The following is a 7,813-nucleotide window of genomic DNA, read 5'->3' as shown; positions in this document are numbered from 1 at the left end:
CTGCTAAGGTGGATCTTGCATATTAGAATAAAATAAATATTAGAGGTAAAGGGGATAAGGAAAGAAAGCATTCCTAAAACCATGAGTTGAGAATAGATACGTTTTATGAGAGTAGCCCAGTTGAAAAGTGTTTTCCAAAAGAGTCTCTGCATCAGATCAAAACAGTACAACTCTGATAAAATGCTGATAAAGAAGACCAAAGGAAGTATCTACGATGGAAAAACATGTCTGTGGTTGGTCACAGACTTTTTTGGCTCTAAGCAAAAATTACTGGTTGAGGATGAACACATTGTCATGAACCTATCTTATCATTCAAAGAAATGAATGTACTGGTCTGTCTCTGTTAAAGTATGCAAATGTGAGAAAGTGAAGTTCACAACCTGTTTTCAGGTCCCTGAAAGTAAAGAAATCCAGACACTGTAACGCAGCAACAGAAATAACTATTTACATCAACAATTATTTGTTTAACCTGCAGGTGTATCTGGTATCAGTTTGAAGTCATTTATATAGAGTTTAATGTTCTGAAGTCTTATATATGGGCTCTAGTTTTGGTAATTTCTACATTTTGCCTATCTCTTATCTTGTTCCCTTTGAGTAACTGTTTTACTTGCTGTGTTTAACAGAAAGTATCCATAAATACCCAACAGAAGTCTTACAAGACAAGGTCTTACTGACAGTGATGGGATAATGCTTTCTTGTCATGGAGAAGGCTTGGGAAGTCCATTTAAAGGTAATATCCTTCAGGTGAATACTTATATAGCCAACAGTAGAATGATCGAAAAGACTCATTCACCCAAGACATCCACTTGGGTGGAGAAGATCCTGATAACGTTTGAATTTTATTACTCAATCACTAGTCACTTTGTCCTCACTCGTGGTAGCCGGCTCTCATGCAGCTACTTGGCTCTAATGGACTTTCCTTCAGCTGGAAGGATTCCTAGACGTTTGTTACACTTGAACCACTGGATGTTTTAAGGAGTACTGCCTATTACAAATATTCCCCTTTTTCAAACACGTTGTCTTTTGCAAACATGCTCTCCTCCTGACTGGCATAAAACACGACAGTTTAGGATTTTCTTATTTTATACTAGATACTGCCAGGGGATGTTTAGTTTCTTATAAAAATCTTTTTTCTTTGCTTAAAGATATAATATTTCTGTTTTTCTTCAGGAAGAAAGGCCTGACTGTTTCTCAGGCCCAGCTTGTTTCCAGCTGCTTATCTGCGGACTTGTTGGTAATAAACTCATCGAAGAAAAGATACCAACAGCTCATCTCTAAACACATTGCTGATCATGTCCCGTGGCATCACCTTATTCACATCTTCAGGTAAGACTTTAGATTGTATTGCAGAAAACAGATACTACTTCATAAAAAATTGCAGCTGTGTTGGCACAGAAGGCTATAGATATTTTGTTTGACACCATGAGAAGAATGTGAAATTATGGACTCCACACAAATGCAAGGTTTCTCCAGCCAGGCACCCAGAATTTCTAGTCAATCTCAGAATTTTAGATTAAGTCATTTCATTAAAAAGCAGTAATTTGCATAATAAAACTACTTGAAGAAATCTTACTGTACCTGAGCTATATAGGTAACACATTTTGAAATCTTTGTGGAATCATAGAATGGTTTGGGTTGGGAGGGACCTTCAAGATCATCCAGTTCCAACCTCCCTACTATGGGCAGAGACGATTCCCACTAGACCAGGCCGCTTTTGACTTCATTATTTTAGTTCTTCTGCATCTACTTGAGTAATATAAGAGGGAATGGCTTGTTTCCTGTGAGTCACTGGTACAAAGAGGAAGTCCATTTAATATGCACTCCGGAAAGCTGCAAGGAGAAAATTGAGCTTTCAGTTTGTCTGAAAGAAAACTTTGGGTTTTCAGAATCTGGCAACGTTAAAAATGGGATCTCCAGCTGCCCCATGAAATACTAAATTCCTTTCTTTTGCTGTGATATGGGTGGCATTAGAATCAAAAGGTATCTGGATTGTTTGAGAAGTGGAACTTTAGACTTCTTAGCCAAACTCAGTCCCTCCTAGAGATAAGTGCAGTATGAAGTATTTGCTCCAGTCGCATGTGATTAAGGCAGAGCCATCTATCTCCACAGTGGGAGGGGATCTGGCAGTAGAGTGTGCACAGATTGCAAATGCAGGCAGCGGGACATCAGGTGCATGCCTAGAACAGCCCTTTCCTGAGTGTGCCCAGGGTCTGGTCTGGCTGTGAGGCTGAGGTGGAGCCAGGCACCACTTCTGCTTGTGCACATCCAATATGCCTCGGGACTGCAGGCACTGTCCTGTGAAGTACCTCTCACCTCAGGAAGCTCAGAGCTTGAATCCTGCACACCCATGCTGAAAGGCAGTGCTGCCCTGAGAACGCATAAAACCTGTGGGCCAAGTTCAGTCCTGAAATTCAGCTCCACTGAATTCACCTGATGATTGATCAACTGAAAGTCCTCTTGGGGTTTGCTGATTTCAACTGACAGATGTCACTGTAGGTTTATTTTAGTTATAGTCCAAGTCAGAGACTTCATTTAGAATCATTACTAGACGTAAACAGTTACAGCCTTGGTTTCTGGACTCTGCATCTAAAATTGTGGGACAGCTCATTTGGAAAAAAAAATGTGTTCTTAATTGTTGAGTCTTGATTGACTCAGGACAGCTTCCATTCAGCAGAACATAATGTTTATATTTCTCCTTCAAGACCTTTTCATCATGTTTTGCCAGATTCAGGCCTGCCCTCCAGTGGATATATTTTTTTCACACTTTGATCTGACTTGAATTTTCTATGAGAAGAAAAAGTGTTGCTAAAAACAAACAACAACAAAAAACCTCAACAAAGTCAGTTATTGTCAAAGTGCAGTGGGAGGCCACCAACTGCCCATAGAGTAACAAAGAGAATATCTGTTTATGATGATATGGTAACAATATTCTTCCATCAGCAGCTTGAAGAATTCTTCCAGCTTTCTAGCACTAGGAGAGGAAGAAGAAAAATATAATAAGCAGGAATACTGAGTTTATACTGAGTTAGGGAGAACACTAGGGAAGCAGCTCTGTTTGGAGCTGTGGTTGGAAAATAGCAGACATATGCTTTCTGCAATCGTTTTGGCAGGATCTCTCAGCCAAAGTGTTGAGTAATCAAAATGGTATTATCTGTTTCTCTGAGAGCACTTCTGTTTGCACCTTTAGCATGGAACTGCTGTTCTTGGAAGAGTACATTGCTCCTAGCCATGCGCATTCCCAGTCAGTGTCTAGTTTTATGATATTCCCATAGCATTACCTAAAGCTGAAGGTTCACCAGATTATTCACTTCTAAGTCCAAGCACATTCAGAGCTGGACTTCAATGGTTTTCATTTATGCCATTCAAGAATTTTATTGTCAGAAATATTTAATGTCCAAAACAAGGAGTTATATTGGAACAGTGATCTCTAGTGAGAATTTTCTGCTGCCATCAGTAGCAAACTGATTAAGTACATAGGAACTTTATATATGTAATAACAGCTCTGTGTTTTCCAGCCTTGTTGTATACCAAGCTTTTATGCAAAATGCCACACCTACAGACTTTACTTTCTGTCCTTTATCTTTACCAATAATGTCTTTCCTGTTTCAACTTATTTCTAACTTACATTACTATCTACAAGCCTCCATTGCTTGTTTGTCCACTTTTTGGAGTAGTTATCTTAGCGTGATCTAAGAGTGAGCCTTAGTGTATTTTGACTCCTGTCTCCCACTGAAGTTGTGCCTAGTGGGTAACAGATGTGAAACAATCTGTGAGCATCCATGCTAAAAGTGCTGACAAAAAACTTCCTCAGAAAGAAAATGTTCTATTCCTTAAGTTTTATGTGTGTTAAATCTGACCAGCCCAGTAATGCATGGTTATAAACGAATGTTGTGAGCTTGAAGTTTTAGAAGCAGAGTGGCAGAAGCTAGCAGCTGATGTGACGTAGTTTTCCAGATAAATGGTTTATCTAGTGCAGGTACGCAGTGAAAACATAGGAATTTAATGTCTAGAGCTCCAAGTGGCCACACTGAAATACTACTCACTAAACACTCATTTGTTTGCATTTCAAATGCAACGATGGAATTTACCCTGAGAGTGAGCAGTATTGGCTATCTGAAGTGAAACCCATAGCAGAGCAAGACTATATCAACAGTTGCCTTCTCTTAAAGCAGAAAATACGGTTTTCATTTGGCAATTTTATGTCTTTTTTAACATTAGAAGTGTAAGCACCGGAGCAGGAAATGGTAATTCCAGTTAATGCAACAGCAGAGGTAATGCTGGCTTCCTTGATTGAATAACGCTGTCTCTCCTGCTTCTTAATAAGACTGGGGCCACAGACACTGAAAACACTGACTTGGAAAGCAATGACCAGTTAGGATTCCTCATTATATGAGTGAGCCAGTTGTTAACTTCTCTACCCAAGTTTCCGCTCTTGGAAATGAGCTTTAATGGCATTAATGTTGTATATGTTGAACTGCAAGTCAGACAGTCAGCTCCTTTCTATTAATTTGGCACCACTAAACTTAATGGAGCCAAAATAATTCACAACAGTGGATAATCTGTTTGTAGTCACTTACTCTGCTACCCCTCAGCGCTATGTATTTACTTGCTTTTCTATGTACTTATCTTCATATGCATAATGGCATACTTCGAGTACTGATCTCAGTATATCACCTGTGCCCTTCATTTACACATTTTTACCGCTTACAAAAGATTTGGTTAACAGAAAAAGCCTTCATTCTGTATTAAGCTCAAATTAAGCTACTTCCATAGTACTGTGCAATTCCTGTAAGTCTTGTTTGTTCATGTGCTGCAGATACTCATGACAAGCTAAGAAAATTCATCTGAAGACTCACCCAGTGCGTGTCTTCAAGTCCAAAAGTCTGGTACTGAGCAGAGCTGCCTGCTCAAGGAGATTTCAAGGCACTTAACTCTTAGATTCAGCACTGAATCTGGTATGAACAAGCTTTTCACTGAACTTTCTGGAGCTCTGAAGGTAGCACTTTCCAGAATCCAACCCTTCATCTCTTTCTTGAAAGCACACCCTGCAAACAGGTGGTAGGAACTCTTCAGAGGGAGTCAGTCAGGCTGTGCACATTTGTCTTTCCCACAGAAAAGGCTAAACAGGCAAAGCAGGAGCTCAGCAGGAGTTGGGAGGCAATGTGCTGTCATTGCTCCTTGGCAATAACTTGGCTCTAGGAATGTGGCTTCTGCACAACTGAATTCCCAACACTGTGCCAGCCTGGCTGTGCTGCTGCAAGCTGTGCCTGTGCCATCTTTGGCAGCCATTCTCCAAGTGGGACACAACAGGCAGGTGTTCCCATGTCAGGATCCATTACGATGAAGGGATTTCTGAGCAGGCAAAAATGTAAATGGCATTCCTCACAGTCTCATGTGTATTCCTGCTGTTGTTAACTCTACATGCCCCCATCTGATCTGTGTCCCACGCTGTCAAATACACACTGAAGACATGAAGAGCACTCAGGCAAGTCCTCGCTGCAGATGGACTGAAGGTGCAGTTGTGGCAGCCTTGCAGCAGAAAGAAAGGAGAAGGAAGTGTCAGTGTTTACCGTCCTCCTTTCCTTCTGGATGATATATCTCTTACTTTTTGAAGTTTGGGTGCAAAGAAACTAGCTTCAATGAATTATTAGTTAAAGTGGGTATAGATTGTCGGCAAACCCCTTTGTTTTGTGACACTTCAGATGCTAAAGAGGAAACAACTCCCTATGAAACTTAACAAGAAAGTTTCTCCTTCCTGCTTTCACCTCTGATGGAGAGGTGCCAACTAGGACAGCAGTTCTGTAACTCATAAATCAGCTTCCTCACTGCTTAACACTTTTAATGTGTTTCACAAGGGTCGAGCACTCTAATTCCTTAAAGGGGGGGGTTTCTGTGAGCTCAGTCAAGGCCTTTAAGCACTTGAAATACAGCGAAATGTAAGTTCTACCGATTGCAGACTAAGCTATACGTTATTAATAGGGTTGTTCAGTAACTTCATCATGCACTTGAAGGACAATTTTCACAGCCTAATGTGTGTCAGTAGCCCATACCTATCCTATTGCAGGTACAATTGTTCAAACAGGAGGGAAAAAAAGGAATAAATCCATGACAGTGGAGAAATTTAAAAGAGAGAGTATATTTAACAGGCTGTGCTTCTGAGGTTACAGTGTCTGCTGCACTAATAGAAGTGGTACTCTGCAAAGATGTCTGAAAGTAAACTGAGGCTCCTCTGGCTTCTTTCAGATCTCTGCTGATTCTGCATGTGAAATACAGTCAAGCTTCAGTAAGTACAGACTTTTAATTTGATAAATTACTTTCATTCCATCTAGACTGTCAATTGCCTTCCAAATCTGCTTTGTGCACTAACGTTAATATTGGGATGCAAAGCTGCCTTGTGACGACATCCGCAGGTCTGTCATGGGCAGACAGATCGTTACTGCTCTCAGATAGCTCCTGCTCTGTTCTCCATAGCCTTTCTCCCTGAAGTAAAAGCTGTTGTGTTCAGCAGGTGGCAGCAGCTGCTTACGGGTCGGTGTGGGCTCCTCAGTGGCAGCAGGGGTGCGCTGGTGTGTCGTGTGAGTAGATCAGAGTCGTCCCTAGAGCCAGGAAAATGGTGTGTCTTGTCCCTAGAGCCAGGAAAGTGACAGCTCCAGCTTGCAGGCCATCTCTGGAAACACTGGAAAACGCTGTCTTCTCTTTAATGGAAGTTTATTTTTTCTCTCCTACCACGACTGTGCTTTCTATTATTTCACTTGTTCATCTGTGCAGTGTATATACGTATGTATATATGTAGTATGTATGTGTGTATATATACATATACATATACATATATATATGTATAGTATGTGTATGTATATATATGGTTTGTGTATAAAAGGCATAGCTTTTCTCCAAATTCTGCTAACCCAGATATCTGCTGTGTCTCTTAATGTCAGAGCAGCGTGGGGTTTGCTGGTAGGAAGGACAAGAACACTGTGCCACACCACCCTTTTACCTCCAGTGGTGCTTGCCCTGCATCCCTCTGCTCTGCCCTCGTATTAGTGGCCCCTCTGTAGCAAGAGCAAGTGGCTGTGTGAGCTGAATTGCTCTTACTTATTTCACCATATTGCAGAAAGTAGCAGCTGTTCAGTGCTTCTCTGTTATCCCTAAGCAGAGAGGGAAGCCATGAACCAGGCAGACAAAGCAGAGCATGAGGGAGAAAGCACAATGAAGCAGACCTTAGAAGTCAGTGTCAGGCGATCCCAGCACCGCTTTGCACATATTCCCAACTACAGCTGTTGGGAAATGCTCTCCAGGCTCACTAGGAGTAGATATAAGGGGTTTGCCCTCTGCTCTGGGATGTTGGTTTTGCTCGACGGGGTGAACAGTGCATGGATGGAGAGTGTGAACTCAGAGGAAACTGAGCAGTAACTCCTTGTCATATGGCATGGAGTGCCAAAGAGGACAAATGCTTTAATCAGGTCTTGATATAGAAGTAATTCTGTTCATGCAGGGGGCAAGCTTTTACCCTTAAATAAGTGCTTTCTATTTCGCTGTGGGTGCGTAGAGAGAAGACAGCTCACCTCAAGTAGTAGTGTTAATGTGGGGATTTCCACATTGGTCACAAGCGCCGTAGAGACAAGGAAGTTAGAAAGTCATCTTCATTAAACCCTTTGATATTGCATTACTATGCGGTTAAATGGATATTTGGGATGAATTCCTTTACATGATCTCCACAGCTAAAAGAAAAGGCATCGGCGGTGGTTTCTCATAACTCCCCACTTTGAAAGGCCTGCAGTTTCTGTAAGAGCTGTGTCACGTTCTGCTACCACCT

The 7,813-nt window shown here is 41.4% G+C and overlaps 1 protein-coding gene across 1 annotated transcript in view; it reads left to right on the top strand.

The window, feature by feature from the left end:
* The first annotated feature begins 623 nt into the window (after positions 1-623).
* The window catches only part of ESYT3 (extended synaptotagmin 3), a 36,809-nt gene continuing 29,619 nt past the window's right edge, over positions 624-7,813 (top strand). Inside the window, exons 1-3 of the mRNA XM_040703644.2 lie at positions 624-730; positions 1,171-1,326; positions 6,244-6,283. The gene's annotated coding sequence lies outside the window, so the exon portion shown is untranslated. The remainder of the gene's footprint in view (positions 731-1,170; positions 1,327-6,243; positions 6,284-7,813) is intronic.

Source organism: Gallus gallus, chromosome 7 (assembly GCF_016699485.2).
Source record: "Gallus gallus isolate bGalGal1 chromosome 7, bGalGal1.mat.broiler.GRCg7b, whole genome shotgun sequence".
Classification (NCBI taxonomy): domain Eukaryota; kingdom Metazoa; phylum Chordata; class Aves; order Galliformes; family Phasianidae; genus Gallus; species Gallus gallus.
This window is presented reverse-complemented; position numbering and strand designations above follow the sequence as displayed.